Consider the following 23,507-nt stretch of genomic DNA (forward strand, 5'->3'; position numbering starts at 1 on the left):
TGCCTGGAAGAAGAGCAGCCTCCCGCCACAATAAAAGCACATGTGGGTGGAGGGATTGTGCTTTGTGAAGATGTATCTCTCTGCAAAAGAGAGACTGAAAGCTCAGATATGTGAAAGGAGAAAACAGCCCATCAGACATAGCCACAGAAGCCTGGGGACAGTGGCCTTGCGAGAAACAAGCATCCTTCCTTTGCTGGAAAGGGCCTCGGAGGGGTGAGCAAAGGGACTGTTCCTGTTGCTGGTACTCTGTTGGCTGGAGACTTCTTCCCTTGTTTGAGACGCTAGACTTTGTCTCCAGTTTTTCCTCCTTGTTGGAATAATCTGCAAGAGCCTGGATTTTGGCTCACTGCTGGGGGCAAAAATGTCACATTCTTACCTGGTGCAAAGGGGACTCGCTCTGTTGGCCTGGGCGCTATCTGGTGTATGTCAGCTGTGATAGGCACAGTGTCCATCTGTCAAAGGTGCGGCTGGCAGAAAGAAAAAGAAGTCCTCCGGCTTCCTGGTGGAGGTGAACTGAGCAGCACGTGAAACTGCTCCGAGTCAACTGCTGGGTATATAAAGTCCTGCACTTTTTTGCCCCATTACTTTTACTGTAAAACAACTACCATTGAGGACTTTGAATTCAAGCCTGTAAAATGCTTTTCCATCTTGTACAGATCCCATCAAACTGATTCATAGTTTAAAGAAGCAGGGGTGGAGGTTTGTACTTTTGAAGTAGGTATCATACAGTCTTCTTCACTACCGTGCTTGACATAACGGGGGTGGAAGGTGGCAGCCTTCACGTGGCCCACTCGGTTAAGTGAGAAGTCACGACTAAGGCCATCAGCTCGGCAACCAGACATCTATCAGTGATCTCCCGGTCTTTCAGAGCAGCAGCTCAACGGCTCTTTGTGGGGCAAGTAACACGCATTGACATAATGGAGTTGTCTCCAATGGTTATGCGGCGAGATCAAAACTAAGCTAATAGCGCAGATGCTCAACTCGTTCAAAATTTTCAATGGCAACTGTTGATTTCTAGAGTACTAACAGATACGGGCCCAAGTCCTAGAGCCTGGATGCAGGCCTGAACTTTTGCCTCGGGCTTTTCTGGATCAGCCTCTCGAGTCCAGCCATTCCCCAATGCTGAGTGCGGGGTGGTCCTACCAGGTTGAAGCACCACTAAGTCCCCGTGCCTGCTCTATGCCGCCTGCCAGTTCTCCCTCACTAGGATTAAATAGGAGGTCTCTCAAAACCAGGACCGTTCATATTTGCAGTTCATGGTTGTAGCTTTTTGATTCATGGCATAGTGCAGTTCTTCCTGGAAGAAAGCATGTTATTTAAATATCTCAGGGGCTGCGTGCGTGTGCGTGTGCGTGTGTGTGTGGTCTGCCGCCTCTGATCTGCTGAGCAGGTAGCTACCCTGTTAGTCACTTGTATAAAATCAACACCTGAGCATCTTGGACTCAAATACCTGCTTCAGTCCCTCACACGTGCATTGTATAGCCAAATTATCTTCCAATTACCATAGAAACACAACATGTTTACAAGGCGTCTCTCCAGGCACGGGTGGGGAGAATGAATCTGCGTGTACCTTGCTCTCTCGTTAAACTGTGTCTTGCGTTTAAGGATTGCATGTTCCAGCTAGCATCTCATTTTTGCATTTAAAAAAATGCTGGAATTTCTATGGCTGTTGTTCTGCACCCTGAGTGCTCCTGTGGTCTATTCTTCTGGGATAAGGCTGAGCTCCCCAAGGCCTGTGGTGCTAGGCTCAGTACAAAGATGGTCCATCAACCAAAGCTTATAGTAAAGAGCCCCAACCTGTTCCAGTGCATGCTTAGATTGATGCATTGTGAGTAGTCACACTTGAACTGGGGGGATTAATGACTGCATCATGTCTGTAAGCTGTTGCAGGGACTGGGGTCTAAATAATTTAAGAGCATCTCCATGGTGCAAGGCAGTGCTATGCGGACATACCGCTTCTGGTTCTGGAGCAAACTCGGGTATCTTTGCATGGCTCTGTCTTGCATATGCTAAAGTGATTTTTTTTTTTGAGAAGAGGGGAGCCTGATCCATTCACGATGACTCAGCCCCAGTCTCCCCAGTGTGCTCCATCCTTCTGTGCAGAGAGACCCTTCTGAAAACGGTGCTTCTTCCTGTAACTCTTAAGACAGTGGTAGCAGATTGGGATGCTGATCCTACACTGCATCTCCATGTGCAGAGTCCTACCCCAAATCAGTTGGGCTCTGCATGGGTGCAAGACTCTGATTACGAGGGTCTCGTTTCTGGATCAGATCCTCAGCTTGCCACGGTCTGCACAAACCCTCTGCCAGAGCAAACATTCGCTGCCAGCTCTGAGTGGTATTTTTTTATTTCATTGTCCTATGATTGGCTGAATGCCAAGCATTTTCATTCAATCAGAGCAGCAAACTTACCTGACCTCAGGGCTGCACAGAGCACAACGAGTTAGCATCATCCTAGACATTCCTAGCAAGCAAACTACATATTCATTTGTATGCATAATTTGGGGACAAAAATTACTAGGTGCAGCATTAATCATTTTCCTGGCATGCCCTTCACCATTACTTCCCATCAACCTCTTTAGGCTGGAAGCTGTTGTTTGCTCAGTGAGAAGGGCAAGAAGTTGATCTGTAATTATGAATAATGGGAGGGGGGGCTAGGTAAAACGACAGGGAGCAAACAATAGAAGCCATCACTCAGCCTCAACAAGAGGTTTCTTTTACTGGTCTTGGGAGGGTTAATGTAAAATTGTCCAAATGGTGGTAAAATTTGACAGCATGCAGGAAGCTCTCCTTTCCACCAAAAAAGAGACCCTTCTCTTGCATGCCTGTCCACCCATGTCCACTCCCTGTACATGTCTTCCCTGGAAAGGAAGCAGTGAAGACATCCTGGGGGCACCCCAAGCACTGTGCTGAAGACCTGGGTTCCCGGGTGCAAGTGCAGCAGCTCGGGGCACCTTCTGGTTCTCCTTGCCGCCTCGTTGTGGGGTTAACGTGCCCCATGGGAGTGAGTGGATGGGACTTATTTCCTCATTGTGACTGAGCCCTCTGCTGCCATTGCACGGACGTAGCCACCGAGGCAAACTCCATTCATGATGACTGCCGTGTGCTTGTAACGCACCTGCTTTACTCACAAGCACTCCATTTCTTTTGGCCCAGAGAAAGGGATCCGAGTGCCGCCTATAAATACATGCCAAAGAGGCAGAAGAGATATGTAAGTGAAAGGGCAACGTTGGTAAAAGAACAAATGAAGTTAAACTGGGAGAGAATAAATTGAAACTGGTTTCAAAACACCAGAGCCTGGATCAGCAGGGGTGGTGGTGGCGGCAAAACCCCTAATTCCTGCTACAAATTAGTTGCACCCATTGCACGTAGTTGGAACCGGTGGGTGCTGGAGTCTCAAAAACCTGGCTCTAAAACCCTCTAGTTATCTAATTAGGCAATAATACTGTCTGTCTGTCTTTGTGCTGACCTAGGAAAGACCTCCTTGACGTGCGCAAACCCATCCTGTGTCCAGTGTCAGCGTGACCTCTGCGGAAAGGGAAACCTCTCTTGGTAATGATTTGTCTCAGCAAGGCAACATCATTTCATGGGTGCAGAAACAACTGTGGCATTCGGAGATGTTTCGGGGAAAAGGGTTGACCTCCTAGCATCAAGAAACAAACTCTCAAATATGAACTGAGGTGTTGATCTGTGCAATCCAGTTGTAAGGCAGGAGAGTATCTCTGACGAAGGAATGGGATGAGAAACCAAGATTAGGCATTTATCTTTTTCTTCATTAGGTGCTGCGCAAACGCTGTAGGATCTCAGAACAGGATGGGGCTCACCGATGCAGCTGCAATACAAACGATGAATTAAAAAGAGCAAGTTAAAAGAAGTAATGAAAACCGAAGTAAGTAGCTGGGTTGCACTAGTAACCTTCTGCATGAGATGAGGAATTAAGGAAAAGCCATTTTAGTGCAAACAGAAGCACGGCTAGTTTTCCTACTGAGCACATACGCACATGTATTCAGGACCAAATACAGTAAGACTAATTCTTATGAAGCAGCATGTACTTGCGCAAAAAGTCCTACTTGCATCTTTATGGGAAATCAGAGAATAAGAAAGCGACTTCCAGCAAATTGCTGGACTCTGGGCTTGATAGGCAAATTTAAATCATCCAGTTACCAGTGATTTCATGAAACCCCATTTTAACGGTTGCATGAAATCCCTTTAGGGAGATTGTGATGGAATGGGCGGTGACACGGGGCTCTCGGAGCGTGGCAAATCTTATCTTGGAAACAAGGAGAAGAGAAGCGCATCTCTACCACGCGTGTGTTCCCGAATCACGGAAGCACCTCTCCCTTGGCTCTCGGAGATCTCTGGTGAGTATTGCACCGAGGAACAAAGACAAAAAGTCTTCCACAAAGCTGTAGTGTCAGATTTGGGAACATTTTACACATTACCTTCAGTGAGCTCCATATTGGGCCCTGTTGATGAATGCTTATTCACAATCTTTGTCCTACTGACTTCTGTGGGATCACTTCTATGAGTAACTACCTACCAAGATGAGTGTGGGATCCATAGCAAACAACTAGGTAAGTACTCATCAGGCTAATCTCTGTGCTGTCCCTAGTTATCATTAGTTTCCTGTTGTAAATTCATCTGAAGGGCATGATTTCCATTTAGACTACCTGGTAGAAACAGGTCAAACGTGAGGGATTCATTTTTTCCCCTGACTGGGAACCTGACATATCATATAGTTCAATTCTTGTGAATTATCTGACTAGACACGTTGCTCTTTGAGAGCAGAGAATTAGGAACTATTTCAACCAAGAGGCAGGCAGGTGTATTCAAACACAGAGCGACAAGAACAAGCCCTTCCTTGGTATCCTTACAGGGGAAAATTAAATTAATGGGGAAAGCATTACTTGTTTGACTGTTAGTGTGGGAATTATTACTAATTGCAAGAGTAATTCCCTGATAATGATGCTGTAATGATTCCTCCTATTACAAGCTGTAAGGCTGTCATTACTGCATTACTCAAACACAAATCTATGGGGGAACGCAGTAGGGTGAACAGTGATTGAAAGTTTCACATTAAAGTAATTACCCTCAATCTTAAATTTAAAAATGTGCCTGATGTGTATCTAATGTTCCCTGGATTTTGTAAAGCTCTTCTTCCACAAATATAATTCTCTTATCTGTATTAAGCTGTGGCCATTTTTTGCACACTAGTTGACTGTTCACAGCATGCGTAAGAGTGATAGTCGGGGATAAAACTATTTTAGCAATTATTACGGCAGTGGTCAACTAAGAAGAAGCCACAAATTTATCTAGAAGGTTATGCAGGAAAAAATGTATCGCTCTTTCATCGGGGATCCTGCATTTCAGTTATCTCTTGTGCTTAGAGTTTCAGCTTTGCAGTTGAAGCATACTATAGCAGTGTAAGAAATGTTCCCAGCTAACTGCCATAGACCTTCACAGAAGCAGTCTTTTTTTATTCTTGGTTTTGCTTTTCCAAGGCAGTAGCCAGGAAGGGGAAGGTCAGTGATTACAGCTGGGGAATCAGTCGAGGCAGCGGGCTGGTAGGCAGACTTCCTGCCCAGTCTTGGGCAAACCTGTGGACCGCAAGACGGAAGAATTTGTGCCAGAAAAGTAGTTAAGCAGGTAGGCTAGATGATAATATATCCTATCCCACAAAGCTGCATTCATTGCAATTCTCCCAGGGATGAAAGGGGTCCATTTAGTCAGATATTTTACCAAGTTTCTGCTGTATTGCTTCCAAATTGATAGATTCCTGCTTTTTAAGGCCAGACAAAAACATAGCACATCTAAGGCTAAGCTGACCCCTTGTATAACCAGTTTTTCCTGCCGTGCACCACCATGAGAAAATGACATGCAAGTCCCTTGCCCAATGGCTTTTATCTCCAGAGTCAGAGGCAATGCCCAGGGATCGACCAGAGGCAGTGACCAGGGAGGACCATGATATGCCCTCCCTTTGACTTGTCTTTGATTATTGAATGTCTGGACAGAAATTTTCTAATGGACATCTGCTCTGACATGTGCCACCTAGTTGAATACCCGTGACATTGGATCGTTTGCGCCTAGCAGCTGCCATTTTTAAGAGGTGGCTTTTTTAGGATGGTGTGAGCAGAAGGGAAAAATCAAATGTAACCTCAGGCTAGGTCTTAAAACCAGCACCCAGAGATCCAGGCTCACGTGAAGGATTGAGCCGTTGGTTTCGCTCAGAAACTTTTTGAAATCTAAGATTTTTCCTTGGATCGCAGTCCCACATTCCTTCAGCGGTATTTTTGCCTGAGACCTTGGCTCTTGAAATACTCCTCTAGATGTTATCCCTATCATGACTGTGAGTTTGATTTGCAGTCTCCCACTGAAACCGATTGTTCAAAGGAGGGTCATTGTTGCTGTTGTTGGCAGTACATCAGGAACTTGGGCAGCTCTGACACTTTATGAGATGAATGGCAGTTCTGGCCACACACGGACCGAATGATGAAAAGAGGGCAAAGCGGCCAGGGTTACTGGGGCATTACGCATAGGTACCTCTACCGGGGGTCTCTTGGGTGTGCATTAACAACCTTTTATAGAAGCAGAGCATTTGCTGCCGTGGTTCCCCTGCTTTACCTGGGGCAGGTGAGGGTGTTGTGTTGTGTTAGGGTTGACAGCAATTTTGCATAGAGTTTAGAGGACGGATCTGTAGAAGATGATTTGTATAAGGATGATCCTGCCTGGGGAAGGGGTTGCACTAGATGCCCTCTGGAGAGGTCCCGTCCAGCCCTACCTTGCTATGATTCACTGTGAAAATCCTGGGGTGTCAAGCGCTCCCAGAGTACTCCCTGGGTTTGTGTGAGCTACTTGCCCCCCCCCGCCCGCTGAATGGGTATACCCAAAGTACTAATTTGCCCAGAAATCACAATTTACCATGGCACTTCGGTAAAGTATCAGGAAAGCAAAAGCATTTATTACAAGGAAGAACAAATGATAGAAAAAAAGCAAAAGTGATCAAATGCTTTGACAACAGAGTACGGTAAAACAAAGCAGACAAAATCCTTCCCCTACATCCAGGCTACCATCTCGCCCTGATAAAAATGCCTGCGAAAATCTCCCGGAGTCAACCTCCCCAGGGTCACAGCTAGCTCTCTCAACCAGGGACCTCCCTTCCTCCTCTCCACGCAGGGAGCCCCCTCTTTTGCCACCCCCGAATGGTCCCTTCATGTTTCCTTTATCTAAAAGAAAATTATACGCTTCACAAAAAAAAAATTTATGGTATTGGAGATAACTCAGAGAAAAACACACAATCGATGGTTGCTGATCTGCTCAAGGCAGCATATTTTTTTTTTTTATATATGGTCTTATTTCTGCTTGGAATTTATTGCCTGAGGCAAGGCGGTGGTTTCTGCAGTATTATTTCTAACAATTGTGCCATGCATTTATTTTCTCATTAGCATCTATTTTCTATTGTATATTTTGAACAAAGGTAACCTTGGAGGGGGAACACATTCCTCCCTGTCAGGAAGAGCTTGTGATGCTGTTTCAAAGATGCATGCATGATTGAGCAGCAATACATCACAAGGAGCATTGCGAAGAAGATAATTCTCTGTGGGCTATAGTAGAAGAAAAAAGCCTAATTTCTTTTTTTTGGCTTAATGTACTCTCCGACTATGGGGAGGGGGGTTAATTTATGTGTGTTGTGACAAGCGCTCTCGGATATCGAGCAGACTGCTCGCCAACTTCTAACTATCATTCTCCGAAACAGCCAAGATTCAACAATTTGTGTTTTCTAGGCTTTGATAAAAATTATATCCTTTTTAGATGAGAGTCATTGCTGTTGTGGGAAATCAATGTTCAACAAACATCCACCTGATTTTAGCAGTTCATGAGAGCGGTTTGGGATGCTGAGGTTAAATTTCCCGTTGAGACCTCCATGAAGCCTTACACGCTATCCACATGCCACATGTTTTGTAAGAGCTTGAAGGCCACATCTACACCGTCCCTGGACCGTTCAAAGGAGTGCCACAGTAAAGGGTGGTGCATCTGATGCCTTAATGCCCAGCATTGCTTTTGCGTGGCTACACATCCATCTGGGTTTAGGCACACTGCAGACATGATGTAGACAGGCCCCTGGTATCTCACCCTCCGTGTGAAGCAGATGAGGTTCATCCAACTCTGCAGAAGTAGGCAGGCAAGAGAAGGAAGCGTGGGTAGTCTCATGATTAAATACGGCACCAGGACTTGGAAGAAATAGCTTCAGTTCCTGGCTCTGCTACCGACTTCCTGTGACCCTAGGCAAGTCATTTAATGACCAGTGCCTCCGTTTGTCACTTGTGCATTGAAAACAATGTTTTCTGTCTGCAGCCCTTTGCCGCCTTGCCTGTCTACACTGCAGGTTTTCTGCAGCAGGGGCTGTTTCTTGGTTACTGCATATGGGCGCACCAATTTGTCCACCGAAGTTTGGATAGTGTTTGTAAAGCACGTAGCTCAACAGGGCCCCAGTGCCAGCTGAATCCTCTCGGGGCTATTGTAGGACAGATAATCGGTTGTAACCAGGGCCTGATGAACCCATTAGTGGGCCCTAGGCAAACAAACTTGTGGGCCTCTACTTTTTTTTCACTCAATAAGTATAATATGTAAAATAAGCACAACTGGGCCCCTTCTTCACTTGGGGCCCTAGGCATGTGCCTAGTTTGCCTATGCATTAATCTGGCCCTGGTTGTAATGTGTCCATCTGAAAGCAGAACTTGGCATGAGAGCTGGATTTAGACTTGCAGGGGATCCTTACTCCTAGTCCTATAGCTGGGAATAATTGGTAGTCTGTATCCACCGGACACCTCACTGGATAATACAGGACCAGCCCCGCTCTTAATTCTGACCAGGTCTGTGAAGAATGGGCCATACATAACGGCTTCATACGGGAAACAAAGCAACACGTCACAGCCACTGAATCTGCGAGGGGCATGGTGAGCAGGTGTGAAGAAGAAAACGAATGCAGCTGGAACTTGGCCAGCAGCGGGGGCATTAACACCCTCATCTTATGAGAAATGCTTTGAGACCTTCAGGGACTGCATTTCATGTAAAAGTGGTCACCTCCAGCCGCACAGAGATCCTGCATCGTAGTCAGTACTGATCCGGAGGGGAAAGTGATACCTATGATTTATCACCACTCCTTGGAGTGCATTTTTCTGATGGCTGAGAGAGGAAAGGGAACAGACGTAGCAAAGGCTTTCTCTTTGTCTGGTCTCTGTCTAGGCCAGTGAACCACAAGGCTCCAAAGCTGCATCTAACCTGCTTCCATGTGCAGCCCGGGAGCATCCCTTTTCCCTACCAGAAATGAGGCTGGTCTAGCGCAGCTCTGTGTGCGTGCCCGCAAACACGGCTGAGGACCTGCAAGTGGCTCTGGAGCGCGAGCACAGAGCTGCGCTCCGCTGGCTACTCTGATTAATCCCTGGGTTTCACACGTCCCAAGCAGGAGCCAGGGGACCAGCTGTGCTTCTCTGCGTCGCACCTGGGCTTGCTTTGGAGGCAATGCGTAGACTTACTCCAACATGCTGGGATCTCAAAGTCATCAGCACACACTTCAGTGGAAGTTGAGGGCATTCAGCCCTGTGCGGGACTGGATGTTAAAGTGCAAACCTTTAAAGTGCTCCCCATCTCTCAGGAGCATGACTATGCCCGGTCGGTATTACAGTAGCCGCCTTGTACCAGACACAGTGCAAACACATAACAAAAAGACGGTTCCTATCTAGAGAGCTTTAGTTCTGAAGAGCAACTGTCTTAGCTGGACGCAGGAGGCACATCATCAAATGCCATCTGTCTGTTTTACTCTTCTAAAACTTGATAGGTTTTTTTTCCCTAATGTATAAACTGTAATTTATGTGGAAGCATCTTAAAGCTGTCTGTAATGATGAAAGGTGATGAATCACTTAGGATAAGTATGGTTAGCATAGTAGCACAATTAAACAACTTCATTCAAGAATTCTGACATGAGACTTTCAAGATTTTAAATTGTAACATGAATCTATGCATGGCTTGGAAAAGAATTAGCGTGCAAAGCAGACAGATCGTTAAACTGCATAACAGGCATTTTATTATGTAAATGATCATAGGATCATATGGAAGAAAGGCTGGGTGGGACCTCACAAGGTCCTCCAGTCCAGCTCCTTTGCCAGAGATCCCTTTCCCTCCAAACAAAATCTCTTCCAGCTGCCGTGTTCATATTTAAAAAATTGTATTATTCAATTCAGATGGACTTTCACAATAGAGGTAAGTGGAGGGAGAAAATTAAATTGTACCAAAAAAAGAGTTTGCTTGCCCAGCATTTTCAGAGACCTGCAGTTTTGAAAAATCTTCGTGTGTGTTTGTATTTTAAGAACAGACCGCTCCTCTGGCAATGATCCAGCGGCTCCGTTTGGTCCTACATTGACATTGGGACCGTTGTTATGCGGGACATCAGCCCGTTTGCACTGAAGTGAATGAGTCCACATTAGTGTTGGATTTGCTGTACAACCGAATACAAAGAAATAAAAGGGAACGAGAGAGAAAGTGGGTCGCCTGATGAGGATGATGATGCTCAAAGACTTTGTGGTCAAGAGAAAGGAATGAGCTTTGGCACAGTAGAAGGTAACATTGTGACATACATACGAATGGGTAGGGTTTTTTTCCAATCCAGTTGTGGCCAGTAGATGGTAGAAATTAGCTAAAGCCCTTATTAGATGGTCATTTTGGGCAGCTCCTGGAACTTAACCACTTTAAATGGCTTAGAGCGCTCGTTATGCGGCTCAAAGTTATGCCACTCCAAGGCAGGATTATCTCTTGATCTGCGCAACCCAGCTCCTAGTCCATTAAGGTGTGGCCGCTCCCCATAGATGTGCCACTTGAGTTGAAGTCCTCAGGTATCCCCGGATGCAGTGGCCCCATCTCCACCCTCCTGTTCTGTGGGCTCTCACACTGCCAGCTGCTTAGTGGATCGGCCCAGGGACCGGTACTGCAGCTTTTCTCTTTCCCCCAGCCTCCAGCCCCCGGTGCAGGACCAGCGGCCCAGGGCACCTTTCCTCACCAGCCATGAGCCTGTCTGGGCAGATGGCCACTGCTGGACCCCATGCCTGCCCCCGCTCCTCTGCCAAGCCCTGGGGAGCAGAGAAGAGTGCTACCCCGGGGAGCCTCCAGACCCGGCCAGGTTCTGGCAAGCCCTGAGCTCCAGCAGCACCCTGCTGGGCCCAGGAGCACCACGGAGGGGTGGAGGCAGGGGGGATATGGAGCCGAGCCGAGGGGGAAGGGGAGTAGCTGAGCCTCCCTCAGGCAGGAGACGGGTCTCGTAGGGTGGCCGTTGGTCCTGTTTTATACCAGACTGTCCTGTTTTTAAACCCTTTGTCCCCTGTCTAGTTCTAAATGAGGAGTGGACTGCAAAAAGCCCTGTTTTTCAGTGCATTGGTGGAAATGCATGTCAGTCATTTGTCGTAATGATTCTATTGGCTGTGCCTAGAGGTAGGGCAGTGCACAGCCCAGAGGGGCAGGGTTCCAAGCCAGCCAGGGAGAGAGGGAGGTGGCCTTTCTGTGGTGGCCCCGCCCCTTGCTGCTGACTGGCCGAGGAGGTGGCGGCTTCACCCCTTACCACTGATTGGCTGAGGGTGCGGCGGTGGTTGTCCCTCCTCACCAAAGGGATGTCCTGTATTCTGGGGATGGGTCAGTGCCCACCATAATGCCCAGGCTTGTGAGATCGAACCCGGAGCGTGTGGGTGCCGGGAGGGCAGCGACCTCCCCCTGCAGCCCCCACCAAACCCCTCGGCCTCACTCTTGAGAGACCTCATGGGCAACTGGTGCCTCCCGAGTCTGGGAGGGCAGCAGATCGCCACCTGGGGGGTGGTCCCTCAGCGGCCGATCGCCGAGCCAACGGCAACACCAGAAGTGCACTTCCAGTTTTGCAGCCGGTGCTGCCAGGGGGTGCACAGCTCAGGGGAGGCATGTGCACCCACGTGCACCCCCTATGCGTTGCCAACGAGAGACCCCACCACCTCCCTCCCCTCCTGGCGGTCTAGGACGCTGCTGCAAAGGATGGGCGAAGCTTAGAGAACCATAAAGAAGTAGGGCTGGAAGGGACCTCCCTGCTCCCCAGACCTCTAGCAGGAAGTCCCCTGGTGCAGGTGGGGGACAGTCAGAGAAGGTTTCTAGGACTAGGTGTGACTGCTCCAGACTCCAAGCCAGCACTAAGCCGATCAAATTATAACGTGTAACGTTAGACACGTTACAGGATCTTTTTAAATAGTTAGCACGCATGGCAAGAAGTAGTATAGAACCAGTTCCAGACGTTCAGATATGCGTTTGCAGATTATTCAGATGCCTTAAGGCTACTGTCTCCCTCCAAGACCTTTTAGTGCCGTCATGCCGAACTTGAGAGCTCCTCTTCTTTCTGTAACGGTCTTCAGCGCTCGTTCTCTTCCTTACAGGTGGCATTCACCATTAACAGCCAACAGACCTTGGGGAATGGGGAAGGCTGGCGGGCAAGAATCTAGTGAGATTTGTAGTTGTGCAAAATGACCGTCTACCAGGTCTACGAGCCCTAAGAAAGTCTGTCACAAGGTCTAAACTTGCTTGAAAACTGTCATCTGCCAAAAGTGACAGGTCAGGACGCGTTGGTTGGTTTTCTTCTGCGTGTACAGCGGTCTAGGCCGAGACGTACCTTTGTCATTCTTTGCCATTACACCAGTCAAGCCAGGGTCCCTCTCTCCTTCTCCTGTACTGACACCAAGCACCACAATGATCAAACTAACTGATCTTGTTATAGGATTATGAAGATTAAACCTGACATTTAGTGGCTCTGAATGCTGGTGATTCATAGCTGTCAGATGCCAAATCCTGGAGAGTGAATTCAATACTTTGTATTTGTGTTGACCATCAAATCAATCGCACCTTAAACGGCAGGAAAAAAGGAAGCAATAAATGTGGAGATTAAAAAAAATTCTCAGCTAGACTAAATGCTTCCTTTTATCTCTTAGGCCTTAAAAGTTATTTTGTCCCCTTAAACAGAAACCGTTTCAAAGGACTTTGTTGCAATCACACTTGTAAAGTCAGAGCGGAAGAAGAACTTGTTGAAAGTATATTTTACATTGCTTCCTGAAAGCATCCTACAAAAAGCAAAACTAGCCAAATCAGGCCAAGGTATTGTAATGAAGTGCTTCCGCCATAGTAACTCATTTCTGTTGCTTGAGCATAAGTGTAGTGTGCATGAACACAACATGATGGCACACATGTCCCGGAGTGGATTAACTTTCATTTTAAATCCAACCACCGTTTTTAAAACATGAAAGTGTGAGCAAAAAGAGCAGAATTTCTTGGGCTTTCTACCTACACAGCGAAGGCTTCATAGCATGGACTCCACATGGTGGGAACTCCTGATGTGCCCTGGAGTTAAGAAGTAAATTCTTCCCTTTCCTTTGGTTTGGCATGGATTAACTGGTTTAGTAAATGATAACTAACTTAACTTCTTTCTCCCACCTTAGTAAGATGAATAACGAGCAGTATTTTCTCACTGTGCTCCCACAGATGGTTTCTAATCCCCGCTCATTCCTAAGGAGTGCCGAGGCAAGTGAAAACAAGAATGGGGAAACGTGTGCTTTGCTGGACCATTTGAAATTCAAAAGTTCAGCCACGGTTTGCAATCCTGATGTAAAGATGGGTTGCATGAACTAGTACACCCTTTCCATAAAAATCTGAGATACAGATTGGTTGTCATTAGAGATTAGCTCAATGCAACTGCAAATCTGCGCTGTTCATAACCTAGATAGTGCTCCAATTCAGTCTACTCCTAATTATTGCAAACAGCAGTGGAAAAGAGGGCGACTTGTTATCTGAGGGCTGCAAAGTTTAATTCAGGATGAGTTTGGTCCCTTTCCTCTTGGAACAAGACCCTGTACTAAGGATGATTTATTTGTGTGCACTGAACTGTGTATGACATCTCCTTGCCCAACCACCTAAACAATTCAAGTCTTCTGAATGCGCTGTAGTTGCAAGTGCTCCTTGCCATTCATCCTACCTCCTCACTTATTCATCATCTGCATATTTCTAGACCATTTACTTTTATGCCTTCGTTCAAATGATTTTATGGTCAAGACGTGCATCGCGGCTCCAGCAGAAAAGCACAAGCCTTGTTTCCTTATACCTACTTTGGACCCATCACGGCTTTTTCCAGCTGTGCCATAACTTGTTAGGTGCATTTTACCTGCCGTGCTCTTATCCTGCATCAAAGATGTACGTGGGATACAGAGAAGATACAGGACATGCACTGGCATATCCTGGGGCCAAATTCTCCGCTCAGACTGCATCCAGGGCTCATCTTTGTTCTGACAGGAGCCGCGTGTGTGCACATCCCTCGGGGAGGACTTCAGCGTCAGTGAGCGGAGGTGTTTTCAAGTACGGGCAGTAGAATCACCGGTGGTACAAATGAGACAAGCAACTGTTGTCAAAGGGGCTTTTCTTATTCCAGAGTACAAGTCTACCTAATAAAATAGGCATTCCTAGTAATATGCTACTTTTTAGTACTTAGCCCATATCTATCTCCAGGCTCTATCGTGGATGAATACAGACTGTTTCTGCCTTTGAAGAGTTTGTAGTCAGTGCTGGCGAGATGGAAGTCCTTTGCGGAGGGTGGTATTGAATTTGATTTTTGAAAAGTCAATCCTCATCCTTTAACTATCAGACTGTCCTTTGTCTCTGTCACTCGATATGTTCTCAGTTAGGCTCTCGCTTACTGATACCCAAGACCTGATCAGAAGGAAGCTCTGAAATGACTGCAGTGCTGGTAAATTATTAATATTAATCACTCTAAGCAAAGTCTCATTGCTTTAGAAGGATGGGCAAGAAAAGTACTTTTCAAAGGAATAAAGTTTGCATCAGTGTTGATCTCAGCGGCTCTATCACCAGGCTTCAGGGAATAATTTTCCATGAAAGCTTCTTTGACTCAGAGTAAGAGTCCTTCACCTATAATTTGCTAATGAATTTCAACTCAAGTGCAGTTATAAAATGTAAGAGTTTGACTAGGGAATGGATTGAAAGTAATCATTTTCCTTCTTCCTCTTCCGTCTCTTGGCACTTGTTAAAAAGCGTTTGAAGGCAGCAAAGTGTTGTGAGGCTGAAAGCTTGTTAAAAGAGCAAAGGGGCTGCAGTTGAGGAGCCAGGCAAAGAAGAAAGTGAGGCAGGAATCTGAAGAAAGTTCCTTTCTGAAGAAGATGAAACGTATTTTGATATGAAAAAAAAAAAATCTGCTTTCAGATGGATCCCCACCCCCCACCCCCTACTTTGAAATCAAAAGGGCTGGGGAAAAAAATTATGTTTGACTTCATCTCACTAGCATCTGCCTCCATCTACGCTCCAAATCCAAAGGTGTGACTCCAGGTAGTTGAAGTGATACCCAGGCCAGTTTAAAATGAACCAGTGTGCACGCTGGTAGCCATGGAGCTGCAGCCACACGAAGGTGCAGGTTACAAACCTACCCGAGGACCCTGGGTAGCACTAGAGCAGCTGCCCCACCTTGGACATGCTCCACTGTCAGTCCTCCAAGCTCATGTGTTTAACACAGGCTCTGATATAGCTATACAACCTGCGTCACACATTTTATACTGCAATGTCAGTCTCTCTTTGTGGAGCAGAACGAATGACGGTTGAATGTACTGTTACAAAGCTAAGTTTTAGATCTGGCTTAGGGTAGTCTGTAGTCAGGGGCTTGTTCAAACCGGGATCCAGACAACCATGTGCCTACAATCTCAATTGTGTGCCGATTGCTTGGGATGTTCTCTACAAACGCTGATGATTTTGCCACGGATCCTCTCTCTTCCCTTCTTGCAGAAGGCAACTAAAAGGACAGGAAAGCAATTTCAGTGCCGGAGAGCCCTGAGAGTTTCTTAATCCCATGTATCCTAGTTTTAGGTCTGGCTAGAGGACGGAGGGTGTTCTGGTGGTTGGTCTTCAAGTGATGTACAAAGGTTCAATATTGACTCGAATAGAAGAAAAGTTTTTATTTAGATGTTGAGATAAGCAACCTGGGAAGATCTTCCACATGCATAGTTTTCATTATTCTACAAGCATAGCCTTCATTAGTTCTTCTGTGAGGATTTATCAATAAGGGGCTAGGTCTGCTCAGTTAGCTTGGAAAATAGATGTGAAAAATAGGTTCAAGGATAAAGATGGTGGGTTTATTTCCTCCATGTTTGAAGGGCAATAGTTAACTGCTAATAAACCCTGCCTTGCCTGTTAGCAAGTACCAGATCATAAATCTGAGCATGAATAATCACACAAATTTCAGCTTGAAGCACAACATTGCCATTCATTTTCCACCATCCTCTGATTTAAAAAGTTTTGGCCACCTGCTTGGGGGAAGAAGCCACGAGACAATGCGACTTAGGTGAGTGAGCCCACTTCACAAGCAATGGGCAATGAATAGTTAAGTGAAGAGTTCTTGGTTTGAAGAGTTATTACTGAAATTTGTGTGCATGGAAAATTTAAATATTTGGGAAAATGGATGCATTCATAGGAACCAGAATTGGTTTGTGAACAGGAAAAGATGCTAAATTCTTTGAATAACTTATCTGTAGTCAGTGATTCATCCAGTTCTGCTAGCAGTATTTGCATGAAAATGGCATTAAATAAAAAAAAAACAACAAAGCAAAACAAAGCAGCTTCTGCTGTTATTCTTCAACTCTTGTTAGGCATCTTTAGAGCCATATTCTGCCGTTGTGACTGATGTTTAATACTTTGAATCACAAACAGTCTTGTTGCTTGCTGTTGCTGAGACTGCAGGTGTGAAATAAGAAGATATAACAGTGTAAATAAGAAGGAAGAGAGGTTACCAGGTAGCATCTTGCTCTAAAACATCTGTCGTTGCATTTGCTTAGTTCTACTTGCTGTTGGTAGGGAGGGGGAATTCATGCCATATATCTTTAGAAACGTACAACCGGGACCCACAATGCACAGTCCGAGGGCATTATGTGGTGATCTGGTAGCCTGTAGTTGGTGTATCATTTTAACGGCAAGGCTAAGGACAGAGATCAACTGCAGGTTTTCACCGCTGATCATCCCAAGACAACAAGCAATTTCTAGTCCTCTGTCAAGGAGGATGGAAGTACAAGCAATTGCGGCAGCTTGGAGCATCTGGTTCTTAGTTCTAAAATGACACCATACCCGGCAAAGGGCCTTGCCCTTTGTGTCATGCAAAGTACGGCAAGCACTGCTTGTGCTGCCCTTTGCCTGTGGATCGAGACGCTCGGGTTGCTCCAGTGGCCATGTAGGAGCTCAGTAGGTGGGTCCCAGCTCATGCTGGTGCTGCATTACGACAGTCCTCTGCTGCTCCATCCATGACGTCTCTCGTTTCAGCTCATCCTGCGGTTCAAACTTCATTTGTTTCCCCAGAGGTAGGGAGTCTGGAACAGTTAATTAGAAATAGGATTCAGCCATCTCACACTGTCACATTGGCTAAATCCGCAGTCCGTGTGAATGCCATTCGGCTCTTTGGTTATAAAGTACTACGAAACATTAGCAACGATAGCCTATGCAGAGGCTAGATGTGACCTGGGCTCCTAGGAAGGTCATGGTGTAGTCCTCAGTGTTGCAACGGCGACATTGCATGTGCAAAGGTGCATGTGACGCATGGTGCTTACTGCATGTTGCATCTTCTTGGGGGAATGGAATCGAAATACATCCGGATTTAATGTCATTAATAGGTTTCCTTTGGTTGTGGAGCAGCTTTTTAAAAAGGGTGGATAGCCCTCGGATGGGACTCGTGGATGACTAAGTGCATATTTTACATATAAAACCTATTGTGCCAATGGTAAATGCACTAACCTAACACCAAGGAGACGGAGGTTCCCATCCCTGCTCTACCACTGCCATCCTGTGTGACCTCGAGCAAGTTGCCTAGTCCCCCTTGGTGGACCCCATGGAGGAAGCATATGTACTGTGAGTTCAATCTGTTTCTTTGTCATCCGCAGTTCCCTATCACCAGCAGTGCATTGGTGTGATGGACATGAGATGAATGAAGGATGCTACAAAGCAAAGTTTCATTGTAGAACAGCATGTAAACTGTAGAAAACTGTAGAACAGTTTTCATTGAGAAAATCTTTTTACAAGTGTGCTTTGTTCAGGGGAAACCATTTAACAGGAAGCTTATCTTGGGCCTTGTGCTGTATTTGCATTTTCTTCTATTTTTTTCTTTTGTACTTGTTTGTGATAAATCCATCTTCTTTTATCACTGTTGTACCTGAGCACGTGGCACCCGTGGACGTGCCTGGACCCCACAGCAGCTCTGGTTTAGGGAAGGGCTAGTCCATTTTACGGGTGGGCTATGTCTACACTACAGAATTGGGAGTGGTACAAGGAGGTATGATGCCTGACCGTCCTATCTGTGCCAGCAAAAGCTCATAGAGGTTTGGCCTGGAAAGCTAGGGGTCGCATCCAAACTCAAAGCGTTTTCCCTAGACAGTATGTTTGTCTGCTTGTGCCAGTAAAGAGACATGGCCTGGGCCACTGCGTGAAACGGCTTGTCCTGAGTCGCGCAGAGGTTCAGCGGCTGCACCAGGAAATGAACCTGAGATCTCCTAAGTCCCAGTCCAGGGCTTTAAATGCAGGATCTACCATCTTCAAATGGAGGCAGGACATTTGAATGAGAAGCTTTGAAGCAAATATTTAGTGACATCTGCCTATAGAGTTCAGAGTCTGTAATAATTGTGAGAGAGATGCTCAGATAGAGAATTTGGAAGCTATCAAATGATATGGGGGTTTAAAGACCCTGATGCCTCCGAGGAATTTATGAGTTTCCCCCCAAATGCAAGCCTGTTGAGGGTCAGCTCCTTCTCAGCACAAGCCCTGTTAGAAGGCATGGCCTTGCAGAAAAGCGAAATGTAGGAATGGGGAAGAATGCTCACTTTGGGTAAAACTTGCCTTTAAATACTCCTGAATCCACCATTGGCTAGAGGGAGAGTAAAGTTTACAAGTGGATCCCATGGAGCTGAATGGAGACTTATACGGTGCAAGAGAACGCAGAGGGAGCTAGACCCTACCTTCTTGTGCACCTCCTTGATTCACAAACACCTGAAAATATGCAAAAAATGGCCTCTGGTTCCCCCTGTAAAGGAAAGCTAGTCCACAAGAGCTGGAAGGAGGAGGTGCTAGATGTAAAAAAATTAGCAAATTCTTGGTCACTTTTCTTATAGAAACATTCCTGGACAAATTGCCAAAAAATCCAACTTGACTATATGTTGGTGTTGCATTGCAGGTTAAAACTGGCACCACCTGGCATAAAAATCAGTTGTAAATTTTCAAGTAGAAAAAAGTCTGTTCAGATCATCTAGCTGGCCTATAACATGGGAAACATGCTTGCACAGAGATTTCTGCCTCTTGCCCTTAACTTCTGGCTGTACATCCGTCTGAAAGATAAGCTTGAGGCCCACTGCTTATTTAAAAACTTCAAGTAATACAGAAGCCTTTCTGCCTCTATGTAAATTGTTCTAAGAAGCACTTTCCCTGGCTCTTAAAAATGTGTGAGATGCAGGTAACATTCCTAGGTCACTTAGACACATTTGAAAACCTGTTTTTCCAACTACTCAGTTGGTCTAATAAAAAATATCACATCTACTCAAAGCACCTTGCCTGCCCATGAAGCAGGCGTTTGCATGCCATTCTGAGCACCCAGTGTAAGGACTTGTCTTCCCCAGGTAGGTGCTGCTGTTTGAAAATTGGCTTCCTGTCGCTGAAGGGTGTCCTCTTCACTTTGACAATGGGAGGCTTGCACTCCCAGCCATGTCTTGTCTTTAATACTCTTCATGTAATTGCTGTAATATTCCACATGCAAAAGTGTGTATTTGTGGGAATAATCTGGCTACTCCTACTACTGACTACTGCTACCATAATGCTGGTCGGCATACAAGCAACAGTATTTTCAAATGTAAATGAAATGCATCTCCAGAAAGGTTTTTTTTTTTTTTAAAAAGTCATGGATTTTAAATACTACTTTGTTGCAAAACTCTTTAGCTTTGTTTTCCAGTTTGTTAAAAATTCCCCACCCTGAGTTTGCCTAGTCCCAAAGGACAATCCAAAACCTATAGAGTTTTAATGAAGCTGTAGCAGTGTCAGGAGCGTCTCTAATATTTTCCCAGCATTGTTTTGCATCCTTGTGGCTCTGGGGAACATAGTCTGCACAGCACACGATTAAGCATTATCATCATGATTTCAGATGTGGTAATAATTCATTTTCCACCATGCACGTTGATCTCATTGAATGAACTGTAAATTGCATCCTGGAACTGACCCAAGGAAGGAGCCCATAAACTAGCAATAACTATTGTGTACATCTTTTTTCATACATTGCTTTTATGCTTAATAGAGCCAAACAAACCCACAAACTGGCATTATAATCCTGGTATAATCATGGGAACATGGTAAAGAAGAGCTTGTTCCGTTACTCTGAGGTGTTGTCTTTTATGCAGCCTGCCCAGGGATGGCTTTGCACAAGAGCATAACGATATGCAATGGGACACTGAATGCACGGAGTATTAGGTTTGCCTGGAAGCACCATTTTTAATTTCAGGGCAAATTGATCTCTGTGTTGGATTAATTTATTTCATCATGAAGCTTGCTCTTTGTCAATAAAATAGCATATAAAACAAAACAAAAAAAAGCCCCCTCTTTCAAGTCATATGGCTGCCTATAGACATGCTCATTCACATTGTAATTAGAACGCGTCGGAGCAAACTCGATTAATACATATCACCTGATTGTCACATGTATTAATCCCCACCACATTTCAAAATGGCCACAGGGCGTTTTAATTAAACCTCATCGAATGAGCTTTAGTTAAAGCACCCCTGCAGCCATTTTGAAACATTCCGTTTTAATTAGAGTGGCTGTCTGGGAACCACCTTAATTAAAACACCCCACCTCCAACCTCCATCTCTGAGCGTGTGTATAGGTAGCCAATAAGAGCAGTGTTTCCCAATGGTGGGAGTAACTTGGGATGGGTCCCGGGGCAGGGGAGGGGAGGGGAGGGGAGTAGTGGGTGTCAGTCGAGGTTCATGGTTTTCTAATCTTGGCTGCAAAGCTCATCTGCTGAAAAATGCCCCCTTGCTGTCACACTCACATTGCATCCTTCCCCACGCTAAAACGGCTGCTGCAACGTCCTCTGCTTGAATATTATAAGTGGCCTCCGCAGCCTGTAATCTCCAGTCACAAAATGAGAGGCTCAGCCCCTTGTTTCTCAAATGTGGTAGCGTGTTTTCATTTTCTGCTTTAATTAAATTTGTCCTATAATAGCAATACTTTAATTGCTCCTTGGTTTTCCTCAGGCACAATCCAATTCCCTTTGGCCTCCTAGTTTACCCACACACTAATTGGGTTATTGCCTTGTAAAACAGAGAAGCAAAGATTTTGCTTAAACCTTATCACGGGCAATTAATAAATAAGGCTGGGATTTTCTAAGGAGCCTAAGGAAGTGAGGTGCCAGTTCCAGCGATTCCCAGAGACTTGGGCACCTACCTTAAAACCCATTTGAAAAAATCCCAACCCACTTCAATGAAACAATATTTCTGTGCTATATTTCAAGCATTGCAGAATCTCCCCTTTTTATCTTGAATTCCTGATCCTGCAGCCTTGCATCTGGTAAAACTTCCTTTGACTTAATCTGGTAAAATTTCTTTTGATTGCCTCGATTAAGGACTGAAAGATCAAAGTCTTTGAAGCGCAACCTATAGCATCAAAGGGTAGGATGTGAAGGACGTGAAGATGAGGACTTAAGGGGCTGGTAACAGGACATGGAGATTTTCTCCTTTAGGTCTCCAGTCCAGGTCAGTAATTACTTAACGCCTCTTTTGTCTAGTTTGTACTGGGCCAGTATCGCCATCTCGAAGGAGGGCCATGTCCACTAACTCTGGTTAGCATCCTTACTAACCAGAGCCCGGCAGTCGCGTGGCATAGACACTGCGCTGCACTGTCACTCTTGGAGTTGATCCCTTCTGGTCTGGGTTTGCAGCACAGAGGAAACCTGCTATTGCTAATGGCTGTGGATGCACAAAAGACCTCAGTCTCCAGAGCGGTTGGTCCATCACATTTACATTCTCACGAGGGCTTTTGGTCAGCTGTATCAATGAGCATTGTGTGGTTCTCATAGCATTTCCATCTCTGTCACTTCAGAAACTCTTGGAGGCTGGGATGACATCCTCTTCATTTCTGTTGCTGTGGAAACTGCTAGGGAGCAGGGTAAGCTGTAACTTTTGCATGACTGTCCATAGGAGTGCAAGACTTATCCTCATTAGTCCGTTTTATCAGTAAAGGCTCTGGAGCATATAACAAACATGCAATTAGTTTGACAGAACTGTGACTTTAGTTCAAGGTGACCCTTTAAGAAAGGACAGTTCCAGCCAGGATGCTGACACTGTCTTTGGGCAAATTGCCCAACAGTGTTGGGAAGTGTGTGTGTTCGAGGGAAAACGTGACACATTTCAAAGCATAGATAATCGTGTTATTGCTCCGTCATGGCTGCAGATACAGCATGGGACTCTGCCAGGGTATATTTCCAATAATGGAGTCAAAATAAAGCTTGAAAGACACATTGTAGTCAAATTCCTCTTTAAAAACCCGTATCTAATTTGGTTTGAAAATATTGTTTACATCTGAAAATTCTCTTGTTTAGCCTTACAACAGCCATAACATTTTCCATTCGAATATGGGAAGCAAATCCTCCATGCGGATCTCGAGTTACACAGCTCTGAAAAGTTCAGATTATATCAGCGACATCAAGCTCATTTGGGACTCATTAATTCAGAAACAGCTTAGTTTTGCAACATCCTTCCTTCTTGTGCCCTGGATCTTCCAGGAGAGCTGGTGAACAGGTCGGACTGAATAAAGTCTGATAGCAAAAAAGGCAACCAGGGTAAAAAGAGAAAATCCCTGGCACAGAGGCACTGGTAAGACTGTCAATAAAATCTCAGGAAGCTGTCAGCAGAAGCAGATATTTCCATTGCAGTTTCACTCCGGTATCCCATCAACCTGTTGAACCTACCCTTTCAGCATGATCTTGGATCTCACTCCAGTCACTTCATGTGCAAAACAGCCCCCCGTCCCCTTTTCCTGTTGAGACGTAATGCTTGGCCAATGCCTTGAGTAGAAGAGCTTCTCAAGCTGTCAAGGGGTTTTGGTAAATCCTTCTTCCCACCTAAATGTCATATAAAAAGACCATCTTGACGTCCTTGGATGTTTAGCATTCAGGGCCATGCCCCTCGGCCTGTGTGCTGCGCCGATGACCTTCCAGCAAAAGGCAAGCTTTTGTGGCCACATGCAGAGGACACCACAGCTTGTCTTCACAGTGTCATCAGCTGGGCAGAATCCTGTAGGGTCCATTTTGACTGCATTGGACTTCCTCAGAGATGCTGGCCTGACCCCAAATGTACTATTGAGAAGAAAGACCCCAGTGTACTGCGGGTACCTCCCAGGAAATGGGTAAGTTAAGTCCCTAGTGGATAAATGTCAAGCCCCGAAAGA

The 23,507-nt window shown here is 45.6% G+C and overlaps 1 protein-coding gene across 1 annotated transcript in view; it reads left to right on the top strand.

Annotated features, from left to right (window-relative positions):
• The first annotated feature begins 4,242 nt into the window (after positions 1 to 4,242).
• The window catches only part of RASGEF1C (RasGEF domain family member 1C), a 136,894-nt gene continuing 117,629 nt past the window's right edge, over positions 4,243 to 23,507 (top strand). The window contains 1 exon segment of the mRNA XM_006026839.3: positions 4,243 to 4,360. The gene's annotated coding sequence lies outside the window, so the exon portion shown is untranslated.

This window comes from Alligator sinensis, unplaced genomic scaffold (genome assembly GCF_000455745.1).
Source record: "Alligator sinensis unplaced genomic scaffold, ASM45574v1 scaffold741_1, whole genome shotgun sequence".
Taxonomy (NCBI): Eukaryota; Metazoa; Chordata; order Crocodylia; family Alligatoridae; genus Alligator; species Alligator sinensis.